The sequence below is a fragment of the Cucumis melo genome, chromosome 8 (assembly GCF_025177605.1).
Source record: "Cucumis melo cultivar AY chromosome 8, USDA_Cmelo_AY_1.0, whole genome shotgun sequence".
Classification (NCBI taxonomy): Eukaryota; Viridiplantae; Streptophyta; class Magnoliopsida; order Cucurbitales; family Cucurbitaceae; genus Cucumis; species Cucumis melo.
In genome coordinates, this window is record NC_066864.1 from 21,404,736 (window position 1) to 21,416,396 (window position 11,661).

The 11,661-nt window shown below is 34.2% G+C and overlaps 1 long non-coding RNA gene across 1 annotated transcript; it reads left to right on the forward strand.

Moving 5' to 3' along the window:
- Window positions 1–7,539: 7,539 nt before the first annotated feature.
- LOC127150644 (uncharacterized) lies at window positions 7,540–11,132 on the forward strand. The gene is made up of 3 exons (XR_007823236.1): window positions 7,540–7,787; window positions 10,226–10,276; window positions 10,906–11,132. It is a non-coding gene; the product is annotated as an uncharacterized LOC127150644 (long non-coding RNA).
- Window positions 11,133–11,661: the final 529 nt, after the last annotated feature.

The window sequence follows — 11,661 nt, forward strand, 5'->3', positions numbered from 1 at the left end:
TTAACAGTTTGGCACTGTCAACTAAACTCTTTTGTTGATGTTTTTTAACCGTCAATTTAAAAAAATAAAAAAAATATGGGTCATTACGATCCTCCCATATATGCAACCTCATCTAACCAAACAAATGTTAAATTACAGAAATGCCAAAATATGAAAAATACACATACATACAACTATAGAACAACTTTTGCAAAATACCAACAATCACAAATATTATAACATTTAACAATATCAAAATGTATCAACAACTTGATACAAAATTTGTTCAACATCATTAACAAAATGAAAATAATAAATAATCAAAATTACTTAAACATCAACAAAGTTTTCAAAGTTTGAAACAGGTTCAAGTAACTCATTCGAACTTGTCGTCATATATCTTAATGATTGTTTCTTTGCCTGTATTAACAAGTAAATAAAAAAAATATTATTATTATAATATAAATATAAAAACTAAAAATATCACTTTAATTAAAAATTTGATAACCAATTTAATTGAGAAAAGAAAGGTTATACATGATGATAGTAGGAAGTCTCAATTTACCTCTAAAGGCTACTTTAAGAAGAATAAAAAATTGGTTTATGGAAGTGATTGATCGCCAATGTCTTCAAAATAATTTTTGAATCTATAGAAACATGGAGAATTATAAATGTATATTAACTAAGCATGCTTTAAAGAGAGACTAAATTGAAAGGAGAAAGTGAATACCTTTAAAGACCACTTCTTCAATCTTCTCCAATTTCTCTATTGATAAACTCGTATTCTCCCATTTTCTTGAATCTCAAATAGGACACCAAAGTCAAGTATATGTTCTCAGGTATTCTCTAAAAATGATTTAGATTTGTGGAAGTCTCTTTTTGAAGGCTAAAGGATGAATAAGTAAAAATACATAGAAATATTTTCTCTATACATTATGTGAGAAAGATTAGAGATGGAGAGTTTTTTTTTAAACCTACTCACGTCCATATGCAGAATGTTTCCACAAGACAAGTAGAGAATATTACTCCCCTCCGACTACTCCAGGTAGGATTTATGTAACGACCCAACTCCTTATACTAAGTCGAAGCCATTACTAATTTTAAATAAAACAAATAAAGTTTATAAAGTTTGTATAAAATGAAACGAAACCTCAAAATTTAAATTATTTAAAAGCCAAATCAAAGTAATTTGCGACATGTATAAAAATAAAATCCTAACTCGGGCCCTATCTAATTTTAAAGAAATAAAATGACCAATAAGGAATAACTAAAATGCAAACATTTAAGGTTTGAACTCGAATATAAAGCGGAAGCAAGAGATCCTTATGGCTCGCCACGACCACTTCTGGTCGCTCGCCAGCTTGCCCTTGCCCTTACCTCTGCCCCTGCCTGAAATATGAAATGGAAAGAGTGAGTATAAAATACTCAGTAAGGGACCCACTACTAGTCCCGCTAAGTGCCTGTTAACTTCCTATTAGAATCCTGAAAATGGTACCCAAGAACTAGCACATTCCCGAACACGTGCAACATGTGATCCCGTAGGAACAAAATCTGGTCTTTGGTGACCCAAAGGAACACCTAGGACAAACTGGTCTGTAGCGTACCCGGAGGAAACACTAAGACAATCGGGCTGCGAGGATCCTGTCGAATCACTTGAATCATGTCTATATCAATGCCAGACTGGCGGTCCTGTCGGACTACGCAGTCCTAAATAGGTGGTGATCCCGAAGGACACCCATGCAGGTACGACTCTAATAGAATAAGCTAACATGCAACCTAACCATAGCATACACATAACATAGCATCATCACGTCATCATGTCACATCCTGTCATCATATCACATCATCATGTCAAAACATATTATCACATCAAACCACATCATCATATCGTATCATATCATCACATTAATTGACATGTCGTTATGCAGTCTAGTCATCAATGTGCATAACTAAGAATGTATGCAATCTCTTAATTCTACTCGTAGGGCTAGTAGTAGAATCTCTTACCTGGAGATTTGCTCAACGAGTCCTAACCGCAAGGTCACGCTTTCCCAACAGCGACGTCCTACTGGTTAAAACACAAATTTTCCATAACTTAATCAACAATCGACCAAAGACTCCAGACATTCCATTGAAGTAACTTACCTTAGGTCGAGGTTGCGACGCTGGAGCCCTTAACTGGAGAAGTCCCACGCTCCAAGATCAATTGGTCATCGCTGTTCCTTAAGACAAATAATTTAATTTTTAACCCGAAAATTAAATTATTTGAGATCCAACAAATTTTAAATGTTTAGTTGGGTATTCCAAAAACAAATCAACTTACCAAACTAGGTGAAAAGAACCAAAGCAGGCTGGCGGCTCAAGGACATGCGAAGCGGCTAGGCGGCTCAGCTAGAAAGCAGAAAAATGGCTCGGACAGGCGACTCGCGCGTGCAGGGCGACTCGGAAGGCGCGGCGTGCATGCGGCTCGGCTATTGAGTAAGCGTTGGCGCGGCTCGCGATCGGCTCACGGAGAAGGGCGCTGGTCGGGTCGGCTTCACGCAAAGAAGAAAATACGGGCGTGCGGGTCGGGTTCCGGGTCGAAGGCAAGGCGTGGCTGTTCGAGTCGGGTACGTAGATCGACTGTGGTCACGGGTCGACGTACCTTTCGCTCGGGATTACTCGACTAGGGTAGGCGGCTCTGCTCGACTGTGCGACGGAGGTAGCGGCGAGCGGCTGGGCGATGCGGGCTTCGCAGACTTTGACTCACACGTGACGGCTGACGCGGGGAAGGAAACGCTTGGGCGAACGACGGACCGACTGGGTTCCACGTGAACGACTGGAGACGCGGCTGAGATCCGCGTGTGACGGTTGGAGCTCGACGGTGCGACGGGCTGCGGTCGACGTTGATGGCGGCGATTAGGCGGCGGCGTTTAGGGTTTTAAAAGGAGGAAGGATTTTGGTTTACTTTGTGCACGGGTCCCAAGGCCTACTTAAACACCATTAAAACCAATATCAAATTCCCCTTTTCTTTTCCTTATTTTATTTCAAAACAATCAAATCTTCTCTCTTCATTTAAAACTCCCCAATCTCCTTAAATTTCAAAATCAACCAATCACATCACTCCCTTTTATAAATAAAATATCACATTATCTTAAACCAAAATAATTCAATTTTTCTCTCCCCTCAACTCAATTATCTTATCTTCAACAAATAACCTTACCAAATTTAATTATCCAATTAAAGAAATTATTTTATCCTCAAACTTAATTAATTACACCACCAAAATTTCATTAATCAAGTTTCCTCAAATACGTCCAAAGTTTCAATAACTACACTTAAGATAATAAAATTAAATTCCAAATTTTGGGGCATTACAGTTTAATTTAATTAAATGATTAAATAACCAAAATAATTAATCTTAATTAATTAAATATCATATATTTTAATTAATGTTACATTTGAATTAATTCAAATGTGTCTCCCTCTCATAACCTATTGCATTAAAGACCGTTTGGATTGAGGGAATTGAGATAGAAAATAATAAGTCTGGGAATAAGATTTCTGGAAATTAAGGATGTTTGTGTTTGGTTCTGTTTGGGAATATTATCAAGAATGCATGAAAATAAATTTTTTTGTATTTCATTTGGAAAGTTAAAGATAAAACTCTATAAAATTTTAATATATTAAGTTATAAACGATAAACCCAATTCAAAATTTTGAGAAAAAAATCATTAAACAATTGTTGAATGAAAATTTTTGGACTAATCACAAATTGTCACGTTATTTACCAAATAAATAATAAAAATTTAAATAATTGAATTCTAAACTAATTAAAAATTAACATAAAAGCAAATCCTGATGACGTCACGTTTTTTCATCATGACCATTTGACTGAGTTAATTATTTTGGTCCAATTAAATATTATTTCTTTCGTCAACGACTCAATTGAACCAAAAAATATGCTTAGTTTAACCGAAATGCTAAATAAGGGCCAAATCCATATGGTTGGACCTAAGGAATCCCATCCATGGACCAACCAAGCCCAAGCTCATAAAGTCTACCAAAGAACTTTATAAATAGAGGAGTTTTCTTCATTTGTGAGCGTTTAGAAAATTTTACTCTAAAAAACTAGAGAGAATTCTCCTAACAATCAAAAGACTCTTAGTTTCTAAAGTTGAACTACATCAAACATAAGCATTCAATCGAGAGAGAATCAAAGGATTAAGTACTAGAAATCGAACCACATCTAATCATAATCTACATCAACACAAATTTAACTCCATGAAACATGTTTCTCTAAAAACTTTGTGCGAATTAATTGGCACGTTCAGTGAGACCTCTCTACCTCTTATCTCCCTCTTCGTCCAAATTTACAAGAAAACCAATGGCACCAAAGAAAGTTGCATCTAAATCTTCTGTTGTAAGTAATGCTTACATGGGACCTGTCACTTGCAATCATTCAAAAGAGATCATCCGCAATAGGATCAAGGTTCTATCAATGTGTAGAGCATCCTCATGTAATTGATGGATTATCCTAAACCTGGAATTGTCATCAAGGAAAGTCCTTTATATGATAACTCTGATTCTACTGCTAGTAGGTCAAAGAGGGAAACAAATCTTGATGTGATGTTTGTCATAATGGCTGATGTAACAGCCGAGGCTACCATGGCAAAAATGGAGAGGAAAATTAATTTCATGATGAATGTTGTCAAGGAATAAGATCACAAAATTGCAACTTTGAGACATCAAATGTAGACTAATGAAACTATTGACTCGAGTCAAACTCCTAAAACCAATGACAAAGGGAAGAATGTGGTGCAAGAAAACCAACCACACAACAATCAATTTCTCTTGCTTTCCTATCAGTTCAGCAGCTTCAGGATATTATTGCAAACTCCATTAGAGCTCAGTATGGAGACCTGTCTTAGACTCCGTTCATATACTTTAAGCCATACACCAAAAGGATCGACAAATGAGAATGTTGTTTGTGTATCAACCTCCAAAGTTCCAACATTTTGATGGAAGGTACAACTCGAAGCAACACATCATGCACTTTGTTGAAACATGCAAGATTTTAGAATCATGAGAAGACCAATTAGTTAGGCAATTCGTTTGAAGCTTGAAAGGATATGCTTTCAACTGGTACATTGGCCTGGAGCCAGAGGTACTTAACAGTTGAGAATAGCTGGAAAAAGAGTTTCTCAATTACTTATACAGAACTGGGCACATAGTAAGCATGATGAAGCTTACTAACACAAAACAGCGAAAGGAAAAGCTAGTTATTAACTGCATCGACTGATGAAGAGCTCTGAGTCTTGACTATAAAGATTAACTCACTGAACGGTCTGTTGTAGAGATGTTCATCCAAGGTATGCATTAGGAACTTCTGTATATTCTGCGGGGAATCCTCACACGTCCAAAAGGTTGGCGACTTGTGCTCATGATATGGAGAGAAATAAGGATTTCTTAGTTTCAGAAGTATAAAAGGATAATAAGAGACAAATGGTGCTGAGAAGACAGTGAAGTTGAGTAGACAGTGAAGAGCGATGAAAGAATATATGGTCGTTAACGCAACCTCACTAAATTTCTCTAAAAGAGAGGAAGTGAGAGCTGAAAAGAAAGATGATGGAGGGGAAAGACATCGTCAAACATTGAAAGAAAGGCAGAAAAAAGTTTACCCATTTTTTATTCATATATTGTAAACATGCTAGAACAAGTACAAGAGAAACAGTTTATCAAAATGTCAGAATGCAAATCGTAGGAGCAAGAAGGATAGGTAGATGATCCCAACTATTGCAAGCATCATCATGTCATCATTATCGAAATGTTTTGTGTTGAAAGAGCTAATTCTATGGTTGGCTTGTGAGAAAAAGATTGAGCTAGAGTTGGAGGAAGTAGCTCGAATAAACCATGTTCTAGTAACAATGATGTCAGATGCTCCTCCATCGACATCAATTTTTTTATCAAAGAGAAATTTTGGTCCAATTTAGGACCTATGAGCCTATGCTTGTTCAACTTCAGCAGAAAATTGTGTTTGAAGATTCTCAAGGAAAAGAAAGATCAATTAAAGAAGATGACGAAAGGTGGATAATTGTGACCCAGCAAAAGAAAAGATAGCTAACTTCGGTCCAATAATAGTCCCATTCATATCAAAATTATAGAAGGAAAAGCATGATCCAAAAAAAGAAAAAGAAGAAAACTTAGAAACCTAAGTTTTGTGTAGGAGGAAGACGCGGATCTTCCTTGACCGCAAAGCTCGAAAACTTTGGTAGATTTTCTTCTAATAAATTTTCATTGTGCTTATCTGGATGAAGTCTTAGCAGTCATTGTTTGTCATGCTATCAATGTGTCAAAAAAGTCAATGTTCAATGTGGATGATCTGTTATCACTTCCTCAAGAAATTAAAAACATCTTTATTGATGCATTGTTAGATTAAGGAGTATCAAATTCAAGTGCTTCAGCCTCTACAACACACGAGAGTGCTTCCTATTGTATGTCCATAGGCTTCTTAAATGAGGATTTATTGTTGGGAACCAAACATCATAATAGACCTTGTATGTTTCAGAAAACGTTCGAGAACAAAGGGTTATTCAGATTCTCATTGATAATGGATTAGCTGTCAACATAGTTGACTATATAAAGAAGTTAGGCATCTTGATGGACAAACTTTCAAATAGAAAGTTAGTAATTCAAGGTTTCAACTAGGACAGCCAAAGAGCAATAGGTCGTTCTTGGACTCATGGGATCGGAGTAGTAAATTTGACATTAGTGCTTTAAATTTTATCAAGACAACTTAGAGAAGGTTGAAGCTTACTTTACTTACTTTAACCCCTTCTTAGAAGTCGAGTCTCACTTTGCATATGAAAAGTTTTATCTAAAGAGTGATAATATCTTAGAAACTATGATTAAAAAAGAGGATAAGTTAAAGCTGAAGTCACTAGCAAGCACAAGAAAAGAATTATATGAAGAAGCAGGTACTTTAGAAAGGATGAGGCTTCCGCTGGTACCACAAAGAGTACGATCTTAAAAGATAAAAAAAAAAAAAGAAAAAAGCTTCAAATCCACCAGTCTTGTGCTATGTCCCTTAGTCAAGGCAAAAGAAGAGTAAGTCATCATTTGTGGAATGTACAAAGGGCCTAAAGGTTGTGGATGTCGAAATTAAAAAAAAAATAAAACTTGTTATGCCACTTACTAAGATAACCAAGTAAGAGAAAAAATTAGACCTGACAGAAAGTAAACTTGCACGAAGTGTGGATGAAAGACAGATTCAACCCAAAAGTTTACAAATTTAAGGTGAAAGCAAGTTATGACTTCACAGCTCACACCAAGTTCAAAAGCTTGAAAATTTATGTAAGACCCGCACCTAAGTAAAAGGTCATTGTTAGTAAATAAGAGTTCTAAAGAAAGTTGCAAGAAGTATTTTGGTTTAAAACCGACATTAAACATCAGCCCCTTTGTAATTTTTTTTTAATTTTTTTAATTTGGTAAAAAATCAAGTTTTTCTCTCTCTTACTTTACCTTTTCTTTTTCCTTAAAATTTCTATATAAATTCTCCTCCTCTCTTCTTCCTCCTCCTCTCTTCTTTAACTTTGAAATCTTCTAACCCTAAATTCTGCAGCCACCAATCAAATTTTCTTGCTTTCATTTCCTATCCTCGTAGATTATTTTTTCCATCGACGATTTGAAGATTTACTATGGCCAGTAAAGGAGAAGGTCCGGCGATCGAAATCGATCTTGGAACCAAGTACTCTTGCGGAATGGAAATGGCCGAAATGGAAATGGAAATGGAGGAACGCTCCTTTGTTGTCTCTTCAGACCCTCACCAGGTTCATCCTCTTTCTCTCTTATCTCTTCATATCTTCACAATCACTCCTATTTGTTGGTCAGTTAGTTGTGGATTTTTCTTTCACTTCTTCGTTATCCTTTACCATGATTTCGGTGTTTCGCGTTTTCTTTTTCGAATTGTAAACATAATCTACAATACTGGAGATATTGATTCATTGATGTTTGGATTGGATTCATTTCTGCAGCTGCAAATTTGTCAACTACTCGCGTTTCGCGTTTTCTTTCGGTGTTTCGCGTTTTAATTTTCGCGTGTTGGATTCTTGTACTCACTGTCTGATTTTGTTTGGTTTTCAAATCCTTTATTATTATTTGTTGAGATTGATTGACTCGGTATGGCTACACTGTATTTCTAGTGAGGAATTGAACATGGGTCAACTTTTGATGTTGCTATAATTGGCCGGTAAAGGAGAAGATTTAACAATTTCCATTATCCTTAGTGTTGTTGTTTCTTTCTTTTTCCCTCCTGTCTTTAGTAATGGTAAAATGCTTCACAATCCCATTAAAAGAAAAAAGGTGTGTATTTAGGGTTTAGGGTTAGAGTTTTAGGGTTAAGGGAGTGAGCCGGCTTAATGTTGAAGGGTAGGTTTGAGAAATTTTTTAAAGAGAAAGTTAATAGGGCTTTCTTTTTCTTTTTCTTATTATAAGGGCATTTATATGAATGGTCAATTTTCAACAACATAGCAGCTTTATTTGCACGCAAATACACAAATAACCATTTCTCTGTATATATTATATTGGTAGCTATCTATGTATAGTGCAATCAACACAAGCCACAGCCAGCCAGCCATAATATACCAAATTCCAAGGCTAACGTTTAGTACTACTACTGACTTTCTCTTCTCAATTCTTTAAATTTTTCTTACTTTTACTTATTATTTGGAGACTTCTTAAGTTTTTTATTTGTCGGTTTGTGAGATATTGATAAATTTTGTAAAACTTTTTACTAATAAGTTTTTTATTCTCTTCTCAATTCAATAATTAAATTTATTATAATAAAACTTTGTAAAATTTATTATTAATAAATTTTGTTATATTTATAATTATTTAAATATGTTATTGGGCATACATTTTAGTGAATATGTGTTAACAATTACCCTTAAGTAAATGTTCTTGAAATTGCTTTTTAGACTAAATTTAATTGTTTGAGTTCTTTAAATAATGAATTCAACCTAGTCCAATAATGAAATATTTGAGTTGCATTAATTTGTGACACTCAGATTCATTTCTTTATATTCTTGCTTTTAAAAATGAATAAAGAATACTACGATTATTTTAATACATTGAATTAAAATTAGCATCTCAATTTAAATTAGCACTATAAATTTTCTATAATTTCCAAGCGTGTTAAAAATGTTGTTAAGAATTATTGAAGAATAAATGATCTAACAAATCATGAAATAAAACACACGATGTCTCAAACTGAAGTCGGCTGAAACTGGTCTAGAGGAAGGAGAAGGTTCCATGATTTCAATTTTCAAAGTTTCTTTGCTCAGCTTTGCCTTTTAACCGTTTATGTTAGAATAAAGATATGAGGAATTTTATTTGTGATGCACAATGAACATAGTTTATATTATTTATGAGGTCATGTTGATAATCATTAATAAGTTCAACTTAGGGTGCTTTGATATTGATGTTTTCTATTATTCAAATTCATCTTGTTTAGGTTGACCTTTTTTTGTTGGTTGTGTTTACATTTTTTCCCCTAAAAACTGGAGATGCTATACAGCTTCATTTCAAATCTCTTTCATTTCTCTCCTAATTAGTGTAAAATCGAGACATCTATGTTGCTCACCTTGCTTGGTCAAGTACTTATTTGGATTGAGGAGTTTTTAAACCTTGGTAGGTTTCATAAGCCTATTAGAAGTTTTATTTGGTGAGCCATTGTATAGTACGTTAATTCTTTGTTGAGTTTTACTGTAATGTCATGCTTTATCTACATGTCTTGATTGATAATTTTGAAGAATTATGGGTTAGTCTTTTCTCTATATCTTTAGTTGAGTACTGAACTTCATTATTATTTGATCATGTGTTTTTTAGGTTTGCGGATGTCTATGGGTAAGCTTTTTCTCTATATGTGTTGTCTTCGTTGGAAGAAATAGGAGGACTTTTGGATGTGAAATGGTTTAGTGCTTCCTAAAGGGTTTGTTTAGATTGTTGATTTGAGTTATGAAATTGGGAAGTTAATTGGATTTGAGTTTTTATGTTGGAGTTATAGAAGTCTATGTTTAAGGTGCATAAATGTTTTGTTTGGCATTGGGAAAGATGGGGAAAGAGATTCTCAAGGGTGTTAATCTTGTTGTTTACGAAGGAGAGGTTAGCTCAAAATTAATCTTTACTATTGTTTTAGGAGCGGATTCTCACATTTTGAATTTTTCATTGATTTTTTGTTCATTTGGAATTATTTTTCTGACCCTAGTAGGTTCACGCCATCATGGGAAAGAATGGTTCTGGAAAATGCACATTTGCAAAGGTCAGTATTGTTTGTGTTCTTTTCTCTAATTCTCATTAAACAGAAAAATGATTTATGACGTTCTTTATCAGTAATGAACTTTGAGCTTAGAAGTTTGTTAGTTTCCTTTGCTTCACATACTATTTTATTAACTCTTGAGTGAAAATTTGGCAAATATTCTCTAGAAGCAAATAATATATCTATAATGCTTGGGTCCTTAAAAGCCATTTCAAGTTGTTTCATGCTTACAGTCTCATTGATTGCTTTACTTTTCAACTTATTGTGTTGATGTTGCTTATTTCTTTATAGATTGATATTGGTTTTCATAATAATGTTATGTAAAAAAATGTTGATTATTCATTTGGCGGGCAATATTATGAGCTAATCAATTACAAGAGTTCATAGGTTGCCACATAAAATGTTTTTTTTTATTTGGGAAAAGGATTGTATATGATTGCATCTATGGAATATTTCTAATAATAGATTGAAGAGATTTAGGAAAGCCTGATGGCTGAGGTAGACTAAAGAGAGTTATGTGGATTGGGGTGTGGATATAAAATCTTAAAAACTTTTCATCCTTCTCTGCAATTTTAGTACTTCAAACAGCTTTGTTATTCTATATAAATGGTTTATTTGGATATTGTTTATAGATAATTGAAGTCATATCGGGTTGAAAGCTAAGCGATTGTGCAGAGATTGCCAAGCGATCGTTGAAAATTGAAGACTGAGAAGGCATTTAGGATTTTTAATTATTTAATTCTTGTATTAGAATATTTTTTCATGTACTATTGTAGAATGTATATACATAATATTAAGATTTTATTTTGTGTATAAAAGACAAATATTATAGTTTCTAACATAATATGAATTTCATTGATTTGTTGGCGTGTGAAAAACATATTTATCTACATTGATCCAATGTCGGTCTATAGGATAATAATGTGACAATTAAATAAAAATAAATTTGTAAAAATGAATCCAAAAACTAGGCTTTAATGTCGGTTTTAAACAGACATCAAAGTTCAACCGACATTAAAGGGCTTCAATAACACTATCAAAGATGTCGGTTGAAAACTGACAAACCGACATTAAAGAGGCCTTTAATGTCGTTTTTAAACCGACATTAAAGCCCAACCGACATTAAAGGGCATCAATAACACCATCAAAGATGTCGGTTGAAAACTGACATTAAAGGCCTTTAATGTCGTTTTTAACCCGACATTAAAGAGGCCTTTAATGTCGTTTTTAAACCGACATTAAAGCCCAACCGACATTAAAGGCCTTTAATAACGCTCACAAAGATGTCGGTTGCCAAGTGACATTAAAGGCCTTTAATGTCGGTTTTAAACCGACATTAAAGGCCAAAATTCTTCTAGTGATATCAAAATTTCATAATTCATTGATCA